Raw genomic sequence first — 21,111 nt, 5'->3', positions numbered from 1 at the left:
CAACCTCTTTACAAATGTCTTCAAACTCTTTCATTGTGATCAAAGTCAACTCCTGATGAAGCCGTCAGACCAAGATCATCTGCAAAGAGCAGAGGGCCATATGCCCAATGCCAAACAAGCCGCCGTTTCCGTGGTGTAGTGGTCATCACGTTCGCCTCACACGCGAAAGGTCCCCAGTTCGAAACTGGGCGGAAACAATATCGTTTTTTTTTTGGTTTACTCTGCAGCGGAATATCTTCTCTCGATTGGTCATTAAAGACCACTCGTCTAGTTTCTGCAAAATTCAACTCTCTGATGAAGCCAACAGATTTATTCGTGGCTTATTAACAAGAAACTCCCCGTCAGGGAATCGAACCCTGGTCTTCTGCGTGACAAGCAGAGATACTGTCCACTATACTAACGAGGACTCCTTGAGTATATTTAATTGGCAGGTATCTGGCCGGGGTTAAGAGGAGGTATGCACTATAATTCTGTATTATTGGGGATGAACATCACTCCGGGCCAACGTTGAGAATTTCTCCACTCCTTGGCTGAGAACCACGGTCTCGTACATGTATGTAGGAGCTGAATTCCATCCCAACCTCTTTACAAATGTCTTCAAACTCTTTCATTGTGATCAAAGTCAACTCCTGATGAAGCCGTCAGACCAAGATCATCTGCAAAGAGCAGAGGGCCATATGCCCAATGCCAAACAAGCCGCCGTTTCCGTGGTGTAGTGGTCATCACGTTCGCCTCACACGCGAAAGGTCCCCAGTTCGAAACTGGGCGGAAACACTCCAGGCTGACGTTGAGCTTTTCTCCACTCCTTGGCTGAGAACCACGCCCTTGTACATGTATGTAGGAGCTGACTTCCATCCCAACCTCTTTACAAATGTCTTCAAACTCTTTCATTGTGATCAAAGTCAACTCCTGATGAAGCCGTCAGACCAAGATCATCTGCAAAGAGCAGAGGGCCATATGCCCAATGCCAAACAAGCCGCCGTTTCCGTGGTGTAGTGGTCATCACGTTCGCCTCACACGCGAAAGGTCCCCAGTTCGAAACTGGGCGGAAACAATATCGTTTTTTTTTTGGTTTACTCTGCAGCGGAATATCTTCTCTCGATTGGTCATTAAAGACCACTCGTCTAGTTTCTGCAAAATTCAACTCTCTGATGAAGCCAACAGATTTATTCGTGGCTTATTAACAAGAAACTCCCCGTCAGGGAATCGAACCCTGGTCTTCTGCGTGACAAGCAGAGATACTGTCCACTATACTAAAGGGGACTCCTTGAGTATATTTAATTGGCAGGTATCTGGCCGTGGTTAAGAGGAGGTATGCACTATAATTCTGTATTATTGGGGATGAACATCACTCCGGGCCAACGTTGAGAATTTCTCCACTCCTTGGCTGAGAACCACGGTCTCGTACATGTATGTAGGAGCTGACTTCCATCCCAACCTCTTTACAAATGTCTTCAAACTCTTTCATTGTGATCAAAGTCAACTCCTGATGAAGCCGTCAGACCAAGATCATCTGCAAAGAGCAGAGGGCCATATGCCCAATGCCAAACAAGCCGCCGTTTCCGTGGTGTAGTGGTCATCACGTTCGCCTCACACGCGAAAGGTCCCCAGTTCGAAACTGGGCGGAAACACTCCAGGCTGACGTTGAGCTTTTCTCCACTCCTTGGCTGAGAACCACGCCCTTGTACATGTATGTAGGAGCTGACTTCCATCCCAACCTCTTTACAAATGTCTTCAAACTCTTTCATTGTGATCAAAGTCAACTCCTGATGAAGCCGTCAGACCAAGATCATCTGCAAAGAGCAGAGGGCCATATGCCCAATGCCAAACAAGCCGCCGTTTCCGTGGTGTAGTGGTCATCACGTTCGCCTCACACGCGAAAGGTCCCCAGTTCGAAACTGGGTGGAAACAATATCGTTTTTTTTTTGGTTTACTCTGCAGCGGAATATCTTCTCTCGATTGGTCATTAAAGACCACTCGTCTAGTTTCTGCAAAATTCAACTCTCTGATGAAGCCAACAGATTTATTCGTGGCTTATTAACAAGAAACTCCCCGTCAGGGAATCGAACCCTGGTCTTCTGCGTGACAAGCAGAGATACTGTCCACTATACTAACGAGGACTCCTTGAGTATATTTAATTGGCAGGTATCTGGCCGGGGTTAAGAGGAGGTATGCACTATAATTCTGTATTATTGGGGATGAACATCACTCCGGGCCAACGTTGAGAATTTCTCCACTCCTTGGCTGAGAACCACGGTCTCGTACATGTATGTAGGAGCTGACTTCCATCCCAACCTCTTTACAAATGTCTTCAAACTCTTTCATTGTGATCAAAGTCAACTCCTGATGAAGCCGTCAGACCAAGATCATCTGCAAAGAGCAGAGGGCCATATGCCCAATGCCAAACAAGCCGCCGTTTCCGTGGTGTAGTGGTCATCACGTTCGCCTCACACGCGAAAGGTCCCCAGTTCGAAACTGGGCGGAAACACTCCAGGCTGACGTTGAGCTTTTCTCCACTCCTTGGCTGAGAACCACGCCCTTGTACATGTATGTAGGAGCTGACTTCCATCCCAACCTCTTTACAAATGTCTTCAAACTCTTTCATTGTGATCAAAGTCAACTCCTGATGAAGCCGTCAGACCAAGATCATCTGCAAAGAGCAGAGGGCCATATGCCCAATGCCAAACAAGCCGCCGTTTCCGTGGTGTAGTGGTCATCACGTTCGCCTCACACGCGAAAGGTCCCCAGTTTGAAACTGGGCGGAAACAATATCGTTTTTTTTTTGGTTTACTCTGCAGCGGAATATCTTCTCTCGATTGGTCATTAAAGACCACTCGTCTAGTTTCTGCAAAATTCAACTCTCTGATGAAGCCAACAGATTTATTCGTGGCTTATTAACAAGAAACTCCCCGTCAGGGAATCGAACCCTGGTCTTCTGCGTGACAAGCAGAGATACTGTCCACTATACTAACGAGGACTCCTTGAGTATATTTAATTGGCAGGTATCTGGCCGGGGTTAAGAGGAGGTATGCACTATAATTCTGTATTATTGGGGATGAACATCACTCCGGGCCAACGTTGAGAATTTCTCCACTCCTTGGCTGAGAACCACGGTCTCGTACATGTATGTAGGAGCTGACTTCCATCCCAACCTCTTTACAAATGTCTTCAAACTCTTTCATTGTGATCAAAGTCAACTCCTGATGAAGCCGTCAGACCAAGATCATCTGCAAAGAGCAGAGGGCCATATGCCCAATGCCAAACAAGCCGCCGTTTCCGTGGTGTAGTGGTCATCACGTTCGCCTCACACGCGAAAGGTCCCCAGTTCGAAACTGGGCGGAAACAATATCGTTTTTTTTTTGGTTTACTCTGCAGCGGAATATCTTCTCTCGATTGGTCATTAAAGACCACTCGTCTAGTTTCTGCAAAATTCAACTCTCTGATGAAGCCAACAGATTTATTCGTGGCTTATTAACAAGAAACTCCCCGTCAGGGAATCGAACCCTGGTCTTCTGCGTGACAAGCAGAGATACTGTCCACTATACTAAAGGGGACTCCTTGAGTATATTTAATTGGCAGGTATCTGGCCGTGGTTAAGAGGAGGTATGCACTATAATTCTGTATTATTGGGGATGAACATCACTCCGGGCCAACGTTGAGAATTTCTCCACTCCTTGGCTGAGAACCACGGTCTCGTACATGTATGTAGGAGCTGACTTCCATCCCAACCTCTTTACAAATGTCTTCAAACTCTTTCATTGTGATCAAAGTCAACTCCTGATGAAGCCGTCAGACCAAGATCATCTGCAAAGAGCAGAGGGCCATATGCCCAATGCCAAACAAGCCGCCGTTTCCGTGGTGTAGTGGTCATCACGTTCGCCTCACACGCGAAAGGTCCCCAGTTCGAAACTGGGCGGAAACACTCCAGGCTGACGTTGAGCTTTTCTCCACTCCTTGGCTGAGAACCACGCCCTTGTACATGTATGTAGGAGCTGACTTCCATCCCAACCTCTTTACAAATGTCTTCAAACTCTTTCATTGTGATCAAAGTCAACTCCTGATGAAGCCGTCAGACCAAGATCATCTGCAAAGAGCAGAGGGCCATATGCCCAATGCCAAACAAGCCGCCGTTTCCGTGGTGTAGTGGTCATCACGTTCGCCTCACACGCGAAAGGTCCCCAGTTCGAAACTGGGCGGAAACAATATCGTTTTTTTTTTGGTTTACTCTGCAGCGGAATATCTTCTCTCGATTGGTCATTAAAGACCACTCGTCTAGTTTCTGCAAAATTCAACTCTCTGATGAAGCCAACAGATTTATTCGTGGCTTATTAACAAGAAACTCCCCGTCAGGGAATCGAACCCTGGTCTTCTGCGTGACAAGCAGAGATACTGTCCACTATACTAACGAGGACTCCTTGAGTATATTTAATTGGCAGGTATCTGGCCGGGGTTAAGAGGAGGTATGCACTATAATTCTGTATTATTGGGGATGAACATCACTCCGGGCCAACGTTGAGAATTTCTCCACTCCTTGGCTGAGAACCACGGTCTCGTACATGTATGTAGGAGCTGACTTCCATCCCAACCTCTTTACAAATGTCTTCAAACTCTTTCATTGTGATCAAAGTCAACTCCTGATGAAGCCGTCAGACCAAGATCATCTGCAAAGAGCAGAGGGCCATATGCCCAATGCCAAACAAGCCGCCGTTTCCGTGGTGTAGTGGTCATCACGTTCGCCTCACACGCGAAAGGTCCCCAGTTCGAAACTGGGCGGAAACACTCCAGGCTGACGTTGAGCTTTTCTCCACTCCTTGGCTGAGAACCACGCCCTTGTACATGTATGTAGGAGCTGACTTCCATCCCAACCTCTTTACAAATGTCTTCAAACTCTTTCATTGTGATCAAAGTCAACTCCTGATGAAGCCGTCAGACCAAGATCATCTGCAAAGAGCAGAGGGCCATATGCCCAATGCCAAACAAGCCGCCGTTTCCGTGGTGTAGTGGTCATCACGTTCGCCTCACACGCGAAAGGTCCCCAGTTCGAAACTGGGCGGAAACAATATCGTTTTTTTTTTGGTTTACTCTGCAGCGGAATATCTTCTCTCGATTGGTCATTAAAGACCACTCGTCTAGTTTCTGCAAAATTCAACTCTCTGATGAAGCCAACAGATTTATTCGTGGCTTATTAACAAGAAACTCCCCGTCAGGGAATCGAACCCTGGTCTTCTGCGTGACAAGCAGAGATACTGTCCACTATACTAAAGGGGACTCCTTGAGTATATTTAATTGGCAGGTATCTGGCCGTGGTTAAGAGGAGGTATGCACTATAATTCTGTATTATTGGGGATGAACATCACTCCGGGCCAACGTTGAGAATTTCTCCACTCCTTGGCTGAGAACCACGGTCTCGTACATGTATGTAGGAGCTGACTTCCATCCCAACCTCTTTACAAATGTCTTCAAACTCTTTCATTGTGATCAAAGTCAACTCCTGATGAAGCCGTCAGACCAAGATCATCTGCAAAGAGCAGAGGGCCATATGCCCAATGCCAAACAAGCCGCCGTTTCCGTGGTGTAGTGGTCATCACGTTCGCCTCACACGCGAAAGGTCCCCAGTTCGAAACTGGGCGGAAACACTCCAGGCTGACGTTGAGCTTTTCTCCACTCCTTGGCTGAGAACCACGCCCTTGTACATGTATGTAGGAGCTGACTTCCATCCCAACCTCTTTACAAATGTCTTCAAACTCTTTCATTGTGATCAAAGTCAACTCCTGATGAAGCCGTCAGACCAAGATCATCTGCAAAGAGCAGAGGGCCATATGCCCAATGCCAAACAAGCCGCCGTTTCCGTGGTGTAGTGGTCATCACGTTCGCCTCACACGCGAAAGGTCCCCAGTTCGAAACTGGGCGGAAACAATATCGTTTTTTTTTTGGTTTACTCTGCAGCGGAATATCTTCTCTCGATTGGTCATTAAAGACCACTCGTCTAGTTTCTGCAAAATTCAACTCTCTGATGAAGCCAACAGATTTATTCGTGGCTTATTAACAAGAAACTCCCCGTCAGGGAATCGAACCCTGGTCTTCTGCGTGACAAGCAGAGATACTGTCCACTATACTAACGAGGACTCCTTGAGTATATTTAATTGGCAGGTATCTGGCCGGGGTTAAGAGGAGGTATGCACTATAATTCTGTATTATTGGGGATGAACATCACTCCGGGCCAACGTTGAGAATTTCTCCACTCCTTGGCTGAGAACCACGGTCTCGTACATGTATGTAGGAGCTGACTTCCATCCCAACCTCTTTACAAATGTCTTCAAACTCTTTCATTGTGATCAAAGTCAACTCCTGATGAAGCCGTCAGACCAAGATCATCTGCAAAGAGCAGAGGGCCATATGCCCAATGCCAAACAAGCCGCCGTTTCCGTGGTGTAGTGGTCATCACGTTCGCCTCACACGCGAAAGGTCCCCAGTTCGAAACTGGGCGGAAACACTCCAGGCTGACGTTGAGCTTTTCTCCACTCCTTGGCTGAGAACCACGCCCTTGTACATGTATGTAGGAGCTGACTTCCATCCCAACCTCTTTACAAATGTCTTCAAACTCTTTCATTGTGATCAAAGTCAACTCCTGATGAAGCCGTCAGACCAAGATCATCTGCAAAGAGCAGAGGGCCATATGCCCAATGCCAAACAAGCCGCCGTTTCCGTGGTGTAGTGGTCATCACGTTCGCCTCACACGCGAAAGGTCCCCAGTTCGAAACTGGGCGGAAACAATATCGGTTTTTTTTTGGTTTACTCTGCAGCGGAATATCTTCTCTCGATTGGTCATTAAAGACCACTCGTCTAGTTTCTGCAAAATTCAACTCTCTGATGAAGCCAACAGATTTATTCGTGGCTTATTAACAAGAAACTCCCCGTCAGGGAATCGAACCCTGGTCTTCTGCGTGACAAGCAGAGATACTGTCCACTATACTAACGAGGACTCCTTGAGTATATTTAATTGGCAGGTATCTGGCCGGGGTTAAGAGGAGGTATGCACTATAATTCTGTATTATTGGGGATGAACATCACTCCGGGCCAACGTTGAGAATTTCTCCACTCCTTGGCTGAGAACCACGGTCTCGTACATGTATGTAGGAGCTGACTTCCATCCCAACCTCTTTACAAATGTCTTCAAACTCTTTCATTGTGATCAAAGTCAACTCCTGATGAAGCCGTCAGACCAAGATCATGTGCAAAGAGCAGAGGGCCATATGCCCAATGCCAAACAAGCCGCCGTTTCCGTGGTGTAGTGGTCATCACGTTCGCCTCACACGCGAAAGGTCCCCAGTTCGAAACTGGGCGGAAACACTCCAGGCTGACGTTGAGCTTTTCTCCACTCCTTGGCTGAGAACCACGCCCTTGTACATGTATGTAGGAGCTGACTTCCATCCCAACCTCTTTACAAATGTCTTCAAACTCTTTCATTGTGATCAAAGTCAACTCCTGATGAAGCCGTCAGACCAAGATCATCTGCAAAGAGCAGAGGGCCATATGCCCAATGCCAAACAAGCCGCCGTTTCCGTGGTGTAGTGGTCATCACGTTCGCCTCACACGCGAAAGGTCCCCAGTTCGAAACTGGGCGGAAACAATATCGGTTTTTTTTTGGTTTACTCTGCAGCGGAATATCTTCTCTCGATTGGTCATTAAAGACCACCCGTCTAGTTTCTGCAAAATTCAACTCTCTGATGAAGCCAACAGATTTATTCGTGGCTTATTAACAAGAAACTCCCCGTCAGGGAATCGAACCCTGGTCTTCTGCGTGACAAGCAGAGATACTGTCCACTATACTAACGAGGACTCCTTGAGTATATTTAATTGGCAGGTATCTGGCCGGGGTTAAGAGGAGGTATGCACTATAATTCTGTATTATTGGGGATGAACATCACTCCGGGCCAACGTTGAGAATTTCTCCACTCCTTGGCTGAGAACCACGGTCTCGTAGATGTATGTAGGAGCTGACTTCCATCCCAACCTCTTTACAAATGTCTTCAAACTCTTTCATTGTGATCAAAGTCAACTCCTGATGAAGCCGTCAGACCAAGATCATCTGCAAAGAGCAGAGGGCCATATGCCCAATGCCAAACAAGCCGCCGTTTCCGTGGTGTAGTGGTCATCACGTTCGCCTCACACGCGAAAGGTCCCCAGTTCGAAACTGGGCGGAAACAATATCGTTTTTTTTTTGGTTTACTCTGCAGCGGAATATCTTCTCTCGATTGGTCATTAAAGACCACTCGTCTAGTTTCTGCAAAATTCAACTCTCTGATGAAGCCAACAGATTTATTCGTGGCTTATTAACAAGAAACTCCCCGTCAGGGAATCGAACCCTGGTCTTCTGCGTGACAAGCAGAGATACTGTCCACTATACTAACGAGGACTCCTTGAGTATATTTAATTGGCAGGTATCTGGCCGGGGTTAAGAGGAGGTATGCACTATAATTCTGTATTATTGGGGATGAACATCACTCCGGGCCAACGTTGAGAATTTCTCCACTCCTTGGCTGAGAACCACGGTCTCGTACATGTATGTAGGAGCTGACTTCCATCCCAACCTCTTTACAAATGTCTTCAAACTCTTTCATTGTGATCAAAGTCAACTCCTGATGAAGCCGTCAGACCAAGATCATCTGCAAAGAGCAGAGGGCCATATGCCCAATGCCAAACAAGCCGCCGTTTCCGTGGTGTAGTGGTCATCACGTTCGCCTCACACGCGAAAGGTCCCCAGTTCGAAACTGGGCGGAAACAATATCGTTTTTTTTTTGGTTTACTCTGCAGCGGAATATCTTCTCTCGATTGGTCATTAAAGACCACTCGTCTAGTTTCTGCAAAATTCAACTCTCTGATGAAGCCAACAGATTTATTCGTGGCTTATTAACAAGAAACTCCCCGTCAGGGAATCGAACCCTGGTCTTCTGCGTGACAAGCAGAGATACTGTCCACTATACTAAAGGGGACTCCTTGAGTATATTTAATTGGCAGGTATCTGGCCGTGGTTAAGAGGAGGTATGCACTATAATTCTGTATTATTGGGGATGAACATCACTCCGGGCCAACGTTGAGAATTTCTCCACTCCTTGGCTGAGAACCACGGTCTCGTACATGTATGTAGGAGCTGACTTCCATCCCAACCTCTTTACAAATGTCTTCAAACTCTTTCATTGTGATCAAAGTCAACTCCTGATGAAGCCGTCAGACCAAGATCATCTGCAAAGAGCAGAGGGCCATATGCCCAATGCCAAACAAGCCGCCGTTTCCGTGGTGTAGTGGTCATCACGTTCGCCTCACACGCGAAAGGTCCCCAGTTCGAAACTGGGCGGAAACACTCCAGGCTGACGTTGAGCTTTTCTCCACTCCTTGGCTGAGAACCACGCCCTTGTACATGTATGTAGGAGCTGACTTCCATCCCAACCTCTTTACAAATGTCTTCAAACTCTTTCATTGTGATCAAAGTCAACTCCTGATGAAGCCGTCAGACCAAGATCATCTGCAAAGAGCAGAGGGCCATATGCCCAATGCCAAACAAGCCGCCGTTTCCGTGGTGTAGTGGTCATCACGTTCGCCTCACACGCGAAAGGTCCCCAGTTCGAAACTGGGCGGAAACAATATCGGTTTTTTTTTGGTTTACTCTGCAGCGGAATATCTTCTCTCGATTGGTCATTAAAGACCACTCGTCTAGTTTCTGCAAAATTCAACTCTCTGATGAAGCCAACAGATTTATTCGTGGCTTATTAACAAGAAACTCCCCGTCAGGGAATCGAACCCTGGTCTTCTGCGTGACAAGCAGAGATACTGTCCACTATACTAACGAGGACTCCTTGAGTATATTTAATTGGCAGGTATCTGGCCGGGGTTAAGAGGAGGTATGCACTATAATTCTGTATTATTGGGGATGAACATCACTCCGGGCCAACGTTGAGAATTTCTCCACTCCTTGGCTGAGAACCACGGTCTCGTACATGTATGTAGGAGCTGACTTCCATCCCAACCTCTTTACAAATGTCTTCAAACTCTTTCATTGTGATCAAAGTCAACTCCTGATGAAGCCGTCAGACCAAGATCATCTGCAAAGAGCAGAGGGCCATATGCCCAATGCCAAACAAGCCGCCGTTTCCGTGGTGTAGTGGTCATCACGTTCGCCTCACACGCGAAAGGTCCCCAGTTCGAAACTGGGCGGAAACACTCCAGGCTGACGTTGAGCTTTTCTCCACTCCTTGGCTGAGAACCACGCCCTTGTACATGTATGTAGGAGCTGACTTCCATCCCAACCTCTTTACAAATGTCTTCAAACTCTTTCATTGTGATCAAAGTCAACTCCTGATGAAGCCGTCAGACCAAGATCATCTGCAAAGAGCAGAGGGCCATATGCCCAATGCCAAACAAGCCGCCGTTTCCGTGGTGTAGTGGTCATCACGTTCGCCTCACACGCGAAAGGTCCCCAGTTCGAAACTGGGCGGAAACAATATCGTTTTTTTTTTGGTTTACTCTGCAGCGGAATATCTTCTCTCGATTGGTCATTAAAGACCACTCGTCTAGTTTCTGCAAAATTCAACTCTCTGATGAAGCCAACAGATTTATTCGTGGCTTATTAACAAGAAACTCCCCGTCAGGGAATCGAACCCTGGTCTTCTGCGTGACAAGCAGAGATACTGTCCACTATACTAAAGGGGACTCCTTGAGTATATTTAATTGGCAGGTATCTGGCCGTGGTTAAGAGGAGGTATGCACTATAATTCTGTATTATTGGGGATGAACATCACTCCGGGCCAACGTTGAGAATTTCTCCACTCCTTGGCTGAGAACCACGGTCTCGTACATGTATGTAGGAGCTGACTTCCATCCCAACCTCTTTACAAATGTCTTCAAACTCTTTCATTGTGATCAAAGTCAACTCCTGATGAAGCCGTCAGACCAAGATCATCTGCAAAGAGCAGAGGGCCATATGCCCAATGCCAAACAAGCCGCCGTTTCCGTGGTGTAGTGGTCATCACGTTCGCCTCACACGCGAAAGGTCCCCAGTTCGAAACTGGGCGGAAACACTCCAGGCTGACGTTGAGCTTTTCTCCACTCCTTGGCTGAGAACCACGCCCTTGTACATGTATGTAGGAGCTGACTTCCATCCCAACCTCTTTACAAATGTCTTCAAACTCTTTCATTGTGATCAAAGTCAACTCCTGATGAAGCCGTCAGACCAAGATCATCTGCAAAGAGCAGAGGGCCATATGCCCAATGCCAAACAAGCCGCCGTTTCCGTGGTGTAGTGGTCATCACGTTCGCCTCACACGCGAAAGGTCCCCAGTTCGAAACTGGGCGGAAACAATATCGTTTTTTTTTTGGTTTACTCTGCAGCGGAATATCTTCTCTCGATTGGTCATTAAAGACCACTCGTCTAGTTTCTGCAAAATTCAACTCTCTGATGAAGCCAACAGATTTATTCGTGGCTTATTAACAAGAAACTCCCCGTCAGGGAATCGAACCCTGGTCTTCTGCGTGACAAGCAGAGATACTGTCCACTATACTAAAGGGGACTCCTTGAGTATATTTAATTGGCAGGTATCTGGCCGTGGTTAAGAGGAGGTATGCACTATAATTCTGTATTATTGGGGATGAACATCACTCCGGGCCAACGTTGAGAATTTCTCCACTCCTTGGCTGAGAACCACGGTCTCGTACATGTATGTAGGAGCTGACTTCCATCCCAACCTCTTTACAAATGTCTTCAAACTCTTTCATTGTGATCAAAGTCAACTCCTGATGAAGCCGTCAGACCAAGATCATCTGCAAAGAGCAGAGGGCCATATGCCCAATGCCAAACAAGCCGCCGTTTCCGTGGTGTAGTGGTCATCACGTTCGCCTCACACGCGAAAGGTCCCCAGTTCGAAACTGGGCGGAAACACTCCAGGCTGACGTTGAGCTTTTCTCCACTCCTTGGCTGAGAACCACGCCCTTGTACATGTATGTAGGAGCTGACTTCCATCCCAACCTCTTTACAAATGTCTTCAAACTCTTTCATTGTGATCAAAGTCAACTCCTGATGAAGCCGTCAGACCAAGATCATCTGCAAAGAGCAGAGGGCCATATGCCCAATGCCAAACAAGCCGCCGTTTCCGTGGTGTAGTGGTCATCACGTTCGCCTCACACGCGAAAGGTCCCCAGTTCGAAACTGGGCGGAAACAATATCGTTTTTTTTTTGGTTTACTCTGCAGCGGAATATCTTCTCTCGATTGGTCATTAAAGACCACTCGTCTAGTTTCTGCAAAATTCAACTCTCTGATGAAGCCAACAGATTTATTCGTGGCTTATTAACAAGAAACTCCCCGTCAGGGAATCGAACCCTGGTCTTCTGCGTGACAAGCAGAGATACTGTCCACTATACTAACGAGGACTCCTTGAGTATATTTAATTGGCAGGTATCTGGCCGGGGTTAAGAGGAGGTATGCACTATAATTCTGTATTATTGGGGATGAACATCACTCCGGGCCAACGTTGAGAATTTCTCCACTCCTTGGCTGAGAACCACGGTCTCGTACATGTATGTAGGAGCTGACTTCCATCCCAACCTCTTTACAAATGTCTTCAAACTCTTTCATTGTGATCAAAGTCAACTCCTGATGAAGCCGTCAGACCAAGATCATCTGCAAAGAGCAGAGGGCCATATGCCCAATGCCAAACAAGCCGCCGTTTCCGTGGTGTAGTGGTCATCACGTTCGCCTCACACGCGAAAGGTCCCCAGTTCGAAACTGGGCGGAAACACTCCAGGCTGACGTTGAGCTTTTCTCCACTCCTTGGCTGAGAACCACGCCCTTGTACATGTATGTAGGAGCTGACTTCCATCCCAACCTCTTTACAAATGTCTTCAAACTCTTTCATTGTGATCAAAGTCAACTCCTGATGAAGCCGTCAGACCAAGATCATCTGCAAAGAGCAGAGGGCCATATGCCCAATGCCAAACAAGCCGCCGTTTCCGTGGTGTAGTGGTCATCACGTTCGCCTCACACGCGAAAGGTCCCCAGTTCGAAACTGGGCGGAAACAATATCGTTTTTTTTTTGGTTTACTCTGCAGCGGAATATCTTCTCTCGATTGGTCATTAAAGACCACTCGTCTAGTTTCTGCAAAATTCAACTCTCTGATGAAGCCAACAGATTTATTCGTGGCTTATTAACAAGAAACTCCCCGTCAGGGAATCGAACCCTGGTCTTCTGCGTGACAAGCAGAGATACTGTCCACTATACTAAAGGGGACTCCTTGAGTATATTTAATTGGCAGGTATCTGGCCGTGGTTAAGAGGAGGTATGCACTATAATTCTGTATTATTGGGGATGAACATCACTCCGGGCCAACGTTGAGAATTTCTCCACTCCTTGGCTGAGAACCACGGTCTCGTACATGTATGTAGGAGCTGACTTCCATCCCAACCTCTTTACAAATGTCTTCAAACTCTTTCATTGTGATCAAAGTCAACTCCTGATGAAGCCGTCAGACCAAGATCATCTGCAAAGAGCAGAGGGCCATATGCCCAATGCCAAACAAGCCGCCGTTTCCGTGGTGTAGTGGTCATCACGTTCGCCTCACACGCGAAAGGTCCCCAGTTCGAAACTGGGCGGAAACACTCCAGGCTGACGTTGAGCTTTTCTCCACTCCTTGGCTGAGAACCACGCCCTTGTACATGTATGTAGGAGCTGACTTCCATCCCAACCTCTTTACAAATGTCTTCAAACTCTTTCATTGTGATCAAAGTCAACTCCTGATGAAGCCGTCAGACCAAGATCATCTGCAAAGAGCAGAGGGCCATATGCCCAATGCCAAACAAGCCGCCGTTTCCGTGGTGTAGTGGTCATCACGTTCGCCTCACACGCGAAAGGTCCCCAGTTCGAAACTGGGCGGAAACAATATCGTTTTTTTTTTGGTTTACTCTGCAGCGGAATATCTTCTCTCGATTGGTCATTAAAGACCACTCGTCTAGTTTCTGCAAAATTCAACTCTCTGATGAAGCCAACAGATTTATTCGTGGCTTATTAACAAGAAACTCCCCGTCAGGGAATCGAACCCTGGTCTTCTGCGTGACAAGCAGAGATACTGTCCACTATACTAACGAGGACTCCTTGAGTATATTTAATTGGCAGGTATCTGGCCGGGGTTAAGAGGAGGTATGCACTATAATTCTGTATTATTGGGGATGAACATCACTCCGGGCCAACGTTGAGAATTTCTCCACTCCTTGGCTGAGAACCACGGTCTCGTACATGTATGTAGGAGCTGACTTCCATCCCAACCTCTTTACAAATGTCTTCAAACTCTTTCATTGTGATCAAAGTCAACTCCTGATGAAGCCGTCAGACCAAGATCATCTGCAAAGAGCAGAGGGCCATATGCCCAATGCCAAACAAGCCGCCGTTTCCGTGGTGTAGTGGTCATCACGTTCGCCTCACACGCGAAAGGTCCCCAGTTCGAAACTGGGCGGAAACACTCCAGGCTGACGTTGAGCTTTTCTCCACTCCTTGGCTGAGAACCACGCCCTTGTACATGTATGTAGGAGCTGACTTCCATCCCAACCTCTTTACAAATGTCTTCAAACTCTTTCATTGTGATCAAAGTCAACTCCTGATGAAGCCGTCAGACCAAGATCATCTGCAAAGAGCAGAGGGCCATATGCCCAATGCCAAACAAGCCGCCGTTTCCGTGGTGTAGTGGTCATCACGTTCGCCTCACACGCGAAAGGTCCCCAGTTCGAAACTGGGCGGAAACAATATCGTTTTTTTTTTGGTTTACTCTGCAGCGGAATATCTTCTCTCGATTGGTCATTAAAGACCACTCGTCTAGTTTCTGCAAAATTCAACTCTCTGATGAAGCCAACAGATTTATTCGTGGCTTATTAACAAGAAACTCCCCGTCAGGGAATCGAACCCTGGTCTTCTGCGTGACAAGCAGAGATACTGTCCACTATACTAACGAGGACTCCTTGAGTATATTTAATTGGCAGGTATCTGGCCGGGGTTAAGAGGAGGTATGCACTATAATTCTGTATTATTGGGGATGAACATCACTCCGGGCCAAGGTTGAAAATTTCTCCACTCCTTGGCTGAGAACCACGCCCTTGTACATGTATGTAGGAGCTGACTTCCATCCCAACCTCTTTACAAATGTCTTCAAACTCTTTCATTGTGATCAAAGTCAACTCCTGATGAAGCCGTCAGACCAAGATCATCTGCAAAGAGCAGAGGGCCATATGCCCAATGCAAAACAAGCCGCCGTTTCCGTGGTGTAGTGGTCATCACGTTCGCCTCACACGCGAAAGGTCCCCAGTTCGAAACTGGGCGGAAACAATCCAGGCTGACGTTGAGCTTTTCTCCACTCCTTGGCTGTGAACCATGCCCTTGTACATGTATGTAGGAGCTGACTTCCATCCCAACCTCTTTACAAATGTCTTCAAACTCTTTCATTGTGATCAAAGTCAACTCCTGATGAAGCCGTCAGACCAAGATCATCTGCAAAGAGCAGAGGGCTATATGCCCAATGCAAAACAAGCCGCCGTTTCCGTGGTGTAGTGGTCATCACGTTCGCCTCACACGCGAAAGGTCCCCAGTTCGAAACTGGGCGGAAACACTCCAGGCTGACGTTGAGCTTTTCTCCACTCCTTGGCTGAGAACCACGCCCTTGTACATGTATGTAGGAGCTGACTTCCATCCCAACCTCTTTACAAATGTCTTCAAACTCTTTCACTGTGATCAAAGTCAACTCCTGATGAAGCCGTCAGACCAAGATCATCTGCAAAGAGCAGAGGGCCATATGCCCAATGCCAAACAAGCCGCCGTTTCCGTGGTGTAGTGGTCATCACGTTCGCCTCACACGCGAAAGGTCCCCAGTTCGAAACTGGGCGGAAACACTCCAGGCTGACGTTGAGCTTTTCTCCACTCCTTGGCTGAGAACCACGCCCTTGTACATGTATGTAGGAGCTGACTTCCATCCCAACCTCTTTACAAATGGATTCAAACTCTTTCATTGTGATCAAAGTCAACTCCTGATGAAGCCGTCAGACCAAGATCATCTGCAAAGAGCAGAGGGCCATATGCCCAATGCCAAACAAGCCGCCGTTTCCGTGGTGTAGTGGTCATCACGTTCGCCTCACACGCGAAAGGTCCCCAGTTCGAAACTGGGCGGAAACACTCCAGGCTGACGTTGAGCTTTTCTCCACTCCTTGGCTGAGAACCACGCCCTTGTACATGTATGTAGGAGCTGACTTCCATCCCAACCTCTTTACAAATGTCTTCAAACTCTTTCATTGTGATCAAAGTCAACTCCTGATGAAGCCGTCAGACCAAGATCATCTGCAAAGAGCAGAGGGCCATATGCCCAATGCCAAACAAGCCGCCGTTTCCGTGGTGTAGTGGTCATCACGTTTGCCTCACACGCGAAAGGTCCCCAGTTCGAAACTGGGCGGAAACAATATCGTTTTTTTTTTGGTTTACTCTGCAGCGGAATATCTTCTCTCGATTGGTCATTAAAGACCACTCGTCTAGTTTCTGCAAAATTCAACTCTCTGATGAAGCCAACAGATTTATTCGTGGCTTATTAACAAGAAACTCCCCGTCAGGGAATCGAACCCTGGTCTTCTGCGTGACAAGCAGAGATACTGTCCACTATACTAACGAGGACTCCTTGAGTATATTTAATTGGCAGGTATCTGGCCGGGGTTAAGAGGAGGTATGCACTATAATTCTGTATTATTGGGGATGAACATCACTCCGGGCCAACGTTGAGAATTTCTCCACTCCTTGGCTGAGAACCACGGTCTCGTACATGTATGTAGGAGCTGACTTCCATCCCAACCTCTTTACAAATGTCTTCAAACTCTTTCATTGTGATCAAAGTCAACTCCTGATGAAGCCGTCAGACCAAGATCATCTGCAAAGAGCAGAGGGCCATATGCCCAATGCCAAACAAGCCGCCGTTTCCGTGGTGTAGTGGTCATCACGTTCGCCTCACACGCGAAAGGTCCCCAGTTCGAAACTGGGCGGAAACACTCCAGGCTGACGTTGAGCTTTTCTCCACTCCTTGGCTGAGAACCACGCCCTTGTACATGTATGTAGGAGCTGACTTCCATCCCAACCTCTTTACAAATGTCTTCAAACTCTTTCATTGTGATCAAAGTCAACTCCTGATGAAGCCGTCAGACCAAGATCATCTGCAAAGAGCAGAGGGCCATATGCCCAATGCCAAACAAGCCGCCGTTTCCGTGGTGTAGTGGTCATCACGTTCGCCTCACACGCGAAAGGTCCCCAGTTCGAAACTGGGCGGAAACAATATCGGTTTTTTTTTGGTTTACTCTGCAGCGGAATATCTTCTCTCGATTGGTCATTAAAGACCACCCGTCTAGTTTCTGCAAAATTCAACTCTCTGATGAAGCCAACAGATTTATTCGTGGCTTATTAACAAGAAACTCCCCGTCAGGGAATCGAACCCTGGTCTTCTGCGTGACAAGCAGAGATACTGTCCACTATACTAACGAGGACTCCTTGAGTATATTTAATTGGCAGGTATCTGGCCGTGGTTAAGAGGAGGTATGCACTATAATTCTGTATTATTGGGGATGAACATCACTCCGGGCCAACGTTGAGAATTTCTCCACTCCTTGGCTGAGAACCACGGTCTCGTACATGTATGTAGGAGCTGACTTCCATCCCAACCTCTTTACAAATGTCTTCAAACTCTTTCATTGTGATCAAAGTCAACTCCTGATGAAGCCGTCAGACCAAGATCATCTGCAAAGAGCAGAGGGCCATATGCCCAATGCCAAACAAGCCGCCGTTTCCGTGGTGTAGTGGTCATCACGTTCGCCTCACACGCGAAAGGTCCCCAGTTCGAAACTGGGCGGAAACACTCCAGGCTGACGTTGAGCTTTTCTCCACTCCTTGGCTGAGAACCACGCCCTTGTACATGTATGTAGGAGCTGACTTCCATCCCAACCTCTTTACAAATGTCTTCAAACTCTTTCATTGTGATCAAAGTCAACTCCTGATGAAGCCGTCAGACCAAGATCATCTGCAAAGAGCAGAGGGCCATATGCCCAATGCCAAACAAGCCGCCGTTTCCGTGGTGTAGTGGTCATCACGTTCGCCTCACACGCGAAAGGTCCCCAGTTCGAAACTGGGCGGAAACAATATCGTTTTTTTTTTGGTTTACTCTGCAGCGGAATATCTTCTCTCGATTGGTCATTAAAGACCACTCGTCTAGTTTCTGCAAAATTCAACTCTCTGATGAAGCCAACAGATTTATTCGTGGCTTATTAACAAGAAACTCCCCGTCAGGGAATCGAACCCTGGTCTTCTGCGTGACAAGCAGAGATACTGTCCACTATACTAACGAGGACTCCTTGAGTATATTTAATTGGCAGGTATCTGGCCGGGGTTAAGAGGAGGTATGCACTATAATTCTGTATTATTGGGGATGAACATCACTCCGGGCCAACGTTGAGAATTTCTCCACTCCTTGGCTGAGAACCACGGTCTCGTACATGTATGTAGGAGCTGACTTCCATCCCAACCTCTTTACAAATGTCTTCAAACTCTTTCATTGTGATCAAAGTCAACTCCTGATGAAGCCGTCAGACCAAGATCATCTGCAAAGAGCAGAGGGCCATATGCCCAATGCCAAACAAGCCGCCGTTTCCGTGGTGTAGTGGTCATCACGTTCGCCTCACACGCGAAAGGTCCCCAGTTCGAAACTGGGCGGAAACACTCCAGGCTGACGTTGAGCTTTTCTCCACTCCTTGGCTGAGAACCACGCCCTTGTACATGTATGTAGGAGCTGACTTCCATCCCAACCTCTTTACAAATGTCTTCAAACTCTTTCATTGTGATCAAAGTCAACTCCTGATGAAGCCGTCAGACCAAGATCATCTGCAAAGAGCAGAGGGCCATATGCCCAATGCCAAACAAGCCGCCGTTTCCGTGGTGTAGTGGTCATCACGTTCGCCTCACACGCGAAAGGTCCCCAGTTCGAAACTGGGCGGAAACAATATCGTTTTTTTTTTGGTTTACTCTGCAGCGGAATATCTTCTCTCGATTGGTCATTAAAGACCACTCGTCTAGTTTCTGCAAAATTCAACTCTCTGATGAAGCCAACAGATTTATTCGTGGCTTATTAACAAGAAACTCCCCGTCAGGGAATCGAACCCTGGTCTTCTGCGTGACAAGCAGAGATACTGTCCACTATACTAACGAGGACTCCTTGAGTATATTTAATTGGCAGGTATCTGGCCGGGGTTAAGAGGAGGTATGCACTATAATTCTGTATTATTGGGGATGAACATCACTCCGGGCCAAGGTTGAAAATTTCTCCACTCCTTGGCTGAGAACCACGCCCTTGTACATGTATGTAGGAGCTGACTTCCATCCCAACCTCTTTACAAATGTCTTCAAACTCTTTCATTGTGATCAAAGTCAACTCCTGATGAAGCCGTCAGACCAAGATCATCTGCAAAGAGCAGAGGGCCATATGCCCAATGCAAAACAAGCCGCCGTTTCCGTGGTGTAGTGGTCATCACGTTCGCCTCACACGCGAAAGGTCCCCAGTTCGAAACTGGGCGGAAACAATCCAGGCTGACGTTGAGCTTTTCTCCACTCCTTGGCTGTGAACCATGCCCTTGTACATGTATGTAGGAGCTGACTTCCATCCCAACCTCTTTACAAATGTCTTCAAACTCTTTCATTGTGATCAAAGTCAACTCCTGATGAAGCCGTCAGACCAAGATCATCTGCAAAGAGCAGAGGGCTATATGCCCAATGCAAAACAAGCCGCCGTTTCCGTGGTGTAGTGGTCATCACGTTCGCCTCACACGCGAAAGGTCCCCAGTTCGAAACTGGGCGGAAACACTCCAGGCTGACGTTGAGCTTTTCTCCACTCCTTGGCTGAGAACCACGCCCTTGTACATGTATGTAGGAGCTGACTTCCATCCCAACCTCTTTACAAATGTCTTCAAACTCTTTCACTGTGATCAAAGTCAACTCCTGATGAAGCCGTCAGACCAAGATCATCTGCAAAGAGCAGAGGGCCATATGCCCAATGCCAAACAAGCCGCCGTTTCCGTGGTGTAGTGGTCATCACGTTCGCCTCACACGCGAAAGGTCCCCAGTTCGAAACTGGGCGGAAACACTCCAGGCTGACGTTGAGCTTTTCTCCACTCCTTGGCTGAGAACCACGCCCTTGTACATGTATGTAGGAGCTGACTTCCATCCCAACCTCTTTACAAATGGATTCAAACTCTTTCATTGTGATCAAAGTCAACTCCTGATGAAGCCGTCAGACCAAGATCATCTGCAAAGAGCAGAGGGCCATATGCCCAATGCCAAACAAGCCGCCGTTTCCGTGGTGTAGTGGTCATCACGTTCGCCTCACACGCGAAAGGTCCCCAGTTCGAAACTGGGCGGAAACACTCCAGGCTGACGTTGAGCTTTTCTCCACTCCTTGGCTGAGAACCACGCCCTTGTACATGTATGTAGGAGCTGACTTCCATCCCAACCTCTTTACAAATGTCTTCAAACTCTTTCATTGTGATCAAAGTCAACTCCTGATGAAGCCGTCAGACCAAGATCATCTGCAAAGAGCAGAGGGCCATATGCCCAATGCCAAACAAGCCGCCGTTTCCGTGGTGTAGTGGTCATCACGTTTGCCTCACACGCGAAAGGTCCCCAGTTCGAAACTGGGCGGAAACAATATCGTTTTTTTTTTGGTTTACTCTGCAGCGGAATATCTTCTCTCGATTGGTCATTAAAGACCACTCGTCTAGTTTCTGCAAAATTCAACTCTCTGATGAAGCCAACAGATTTATTCGTGGCTTATTAACAAGAAACTCCCCGTCAGGGAATCGAACCCTGGTCTTCTGCGTGACAAGCAGAGATACTGTCCACTATACTAACGAGGACTCCTTGAGTATATTTAATTGGCAGGTATCTGGCCGGGGTTAAGAGGAGGTATGCACTATAATTCTGTATTATTGGGGATGAACATCACTCCGGGCCAACGTTGAGAATTTCTCCACTCCTTGGCTGAGAACCACGGTCTCGTACATGTATGTA

The 21,111-nt window shown here is 47.5% G+C and overlaps 17 non-coding genes across 17 annotated transcripts; all 17 read right to left on the bottom strand.

Annotated features, from left to right (window-relative positions):
* Positions 1-334: 334 nt before the first annotated feature.
* Positions 335-406, bottom strand: trnad-guc (transfer RNA aspartic acid (anticodon GUC)). Its single transcript has one exon. It is a non-coding gene; the product is annotated as a tRNA-Asp (tRNA).
* Positions 407-2,048: 1,642 nt separating this feature from the next.
* Positions 2,049-2,120, bottom strand: trnad-guc (transfer RNA aspartic acid (anticodon GUC)). Its single transcript has one exon. It is a non-coding gene; the product is annotated as a tRNA-Asp (tRNA).
* Positions 2,121-2,905: 785 nt separating this feature from the next.
* On the bottom strand, positions 2,906-2,977 carry trnad-guc (transfer RNA aspartic acid (anticodon GUC)). Its single transcript has one exon. It is a non-coding gene; the product is annotated as a tRNA-Asp (tRNA).
* Positions 2,978-4,339: 1,362 nt separating this feature from the next.
* Positions 4,340-4,411, bottom strand: trnad-guc (transfer RNA aspartic acid (anticodon GUC)). The gene has a single exon. It is a non-coding gene; the product is annotated as a tRNA-Asp (tRNA).
* A 1,642-nt stretch (positions 4,412-6,053) lies between these two features.
* trnad-guc (transfer RNA aspartic acid (anticodon GUC)) lies at positions 6,054-6,125 on the bottom strand. The gene has a single exon. It is a non-coding gene; the product is annotated as a tRNA-Asp (tRNA).
* Positions 6,126-6,910: 785 nt separating this feature from the next.
* trnad-guc (transfer RNA aspartic acid (anticodon GUC)) lies at positions 6,911-6,982 on the bottom strand. The gene has a single exon. It is a non-coding gene; the product is annotated as a tRNA-Asp (tRNA).
* A 785-nt stretch (positions 6,983-7,767) lies between these two features.
* On the bottom strand, positions 7,768-7,839 carry trnad-guc (transfer RNA aspartic acid (anticodon GUC)). Its single transcript has one exon. It is a non-coding gene; the product is annotated as a tRNA-Asp (tRNA).
* Positions 7,840-8,344: 505 nt separating this feature from the next.
* On the bottom strand, positions 8,345-8,416 carry trnad-guc (transfer RNA aspartic acid (anticodon GUC)). The gene has a single exon. It is a non-coding gene; the product is annotated as a tRNA-Asp (tRNA).
* Positions 8,417-9,778: 1,362 nt separating this feature from the next.
* Positions 9,779-9,850, bottom strand: trnad-guc (transfer RNA aspartic acid (anticodon GUC)). The gene has a single exon. It is a non-coding gene; the product is annotated as a tRNA-Asp (tRNA).
* Positions 9,851-12,349: 2,499 nt separating this feature from the next.
* trnad-guc (transfer RNA aspartic acid (anticodon GUC)) lies at positions 12,350-12,421 on the bottom strand. The gene has a single exon. It is a non-coding gene; the product is annotated as a tRNA-Asp (tRNA).
* Positions 12,422-14,063: 1,642 nt separating this feature from the next.
* On the bottom strand, positions 14,064-14,135 carry trnad-guc (transfer RNA aspartic acid (anticodon GUC)). The gene has a single exon. It is a non-coding gene; the product is annotated as a tRNA-Asp (tRNA).
* Positions 14,136-14,920: 785 nt separating this feature from the next.
* On the bottom strand, positions 14,921-14,992 carry trnad-guc (transfer RNA aspartic acid (anticodon GUC)). The gene has a single exon. It is a non-coding gene; the product is annotated as a tRNA-Asp (tRNA).
* A 1,625-nt stretch (positions 14,993-16,617) lies between these two features.
* On the bottom strand, positions 16,618-16,689 carry trnad-guc (transfer RNA aspartic acid (anticodon GUC)). Its single transcript has one exon. It is a non-coding gene; the product is annotated as a tRNA-Asp (tRNA).
* A 785-nt stretch (positions 16,690-17,474) lies between these two features.
* trnad-guc (transfer RNA aspartic acid (anticodon GUC)) lies at positions 17,475-17,546 on the bottom strand. Its single transcript has one exon. It is a non-coding gene; the product is annotated as a tRNA-Asp (tRNA).
* A 785-nt stretch (positions 17,547-18,331) lies between these two features.
* trnad-guc (transfer RNA aspartic acid (anticodon GUC)) lies at positions 18,332-18,403 on the bottom strand. The gene has a single exon. It is a non-coding gene; the product is annotated as a tRNA-Asp (tRNA).
* A 785-nt stretch (positions 18,404-19,188) lies between these two features.
* On the bottom strand, positions 19,189-19,260 carry trnad-guc (transfer RNA aspartic acid (anticodon GUC)). The gene has a single exon. It is a non-coding gene; the product is annotated as a tRNA-Asp (tRNA).
* Positions 19,261-20,885: 1,625 nt separating this feature from the next.
* trnad-guc (transfer RNA aspartic acid (anticodon GUC)) lies at positions 20,886-20,957 on the bottom strand. Its single transcript has one exon. It is a non-coding gene; the product is annotated as a tRNA-Asp (tRNA).
* Positions 20,958-21,111: the final 154 nt, after the last annotated feature.

Source organism: Pungitius pungitius, unplaced genomic scaffold, assembly GCF_949316345.1.
Source record: "Pungitius pungitius unplaced genomic scaffold, fPunPun2.1 scaffold_25, whole genome shotgun sequence".
NCBI lineage: Eukaryota > Metazoa > Chordata > Actinopteri > Perciformes > Gasterosteidae > Pungitius > Pungitius pungitius.
The sequence above is the reverse complement of the archived record's forward strand: the minus strand, read 5'-3'. Positions and strand labels throughout refer to the sequence as shown.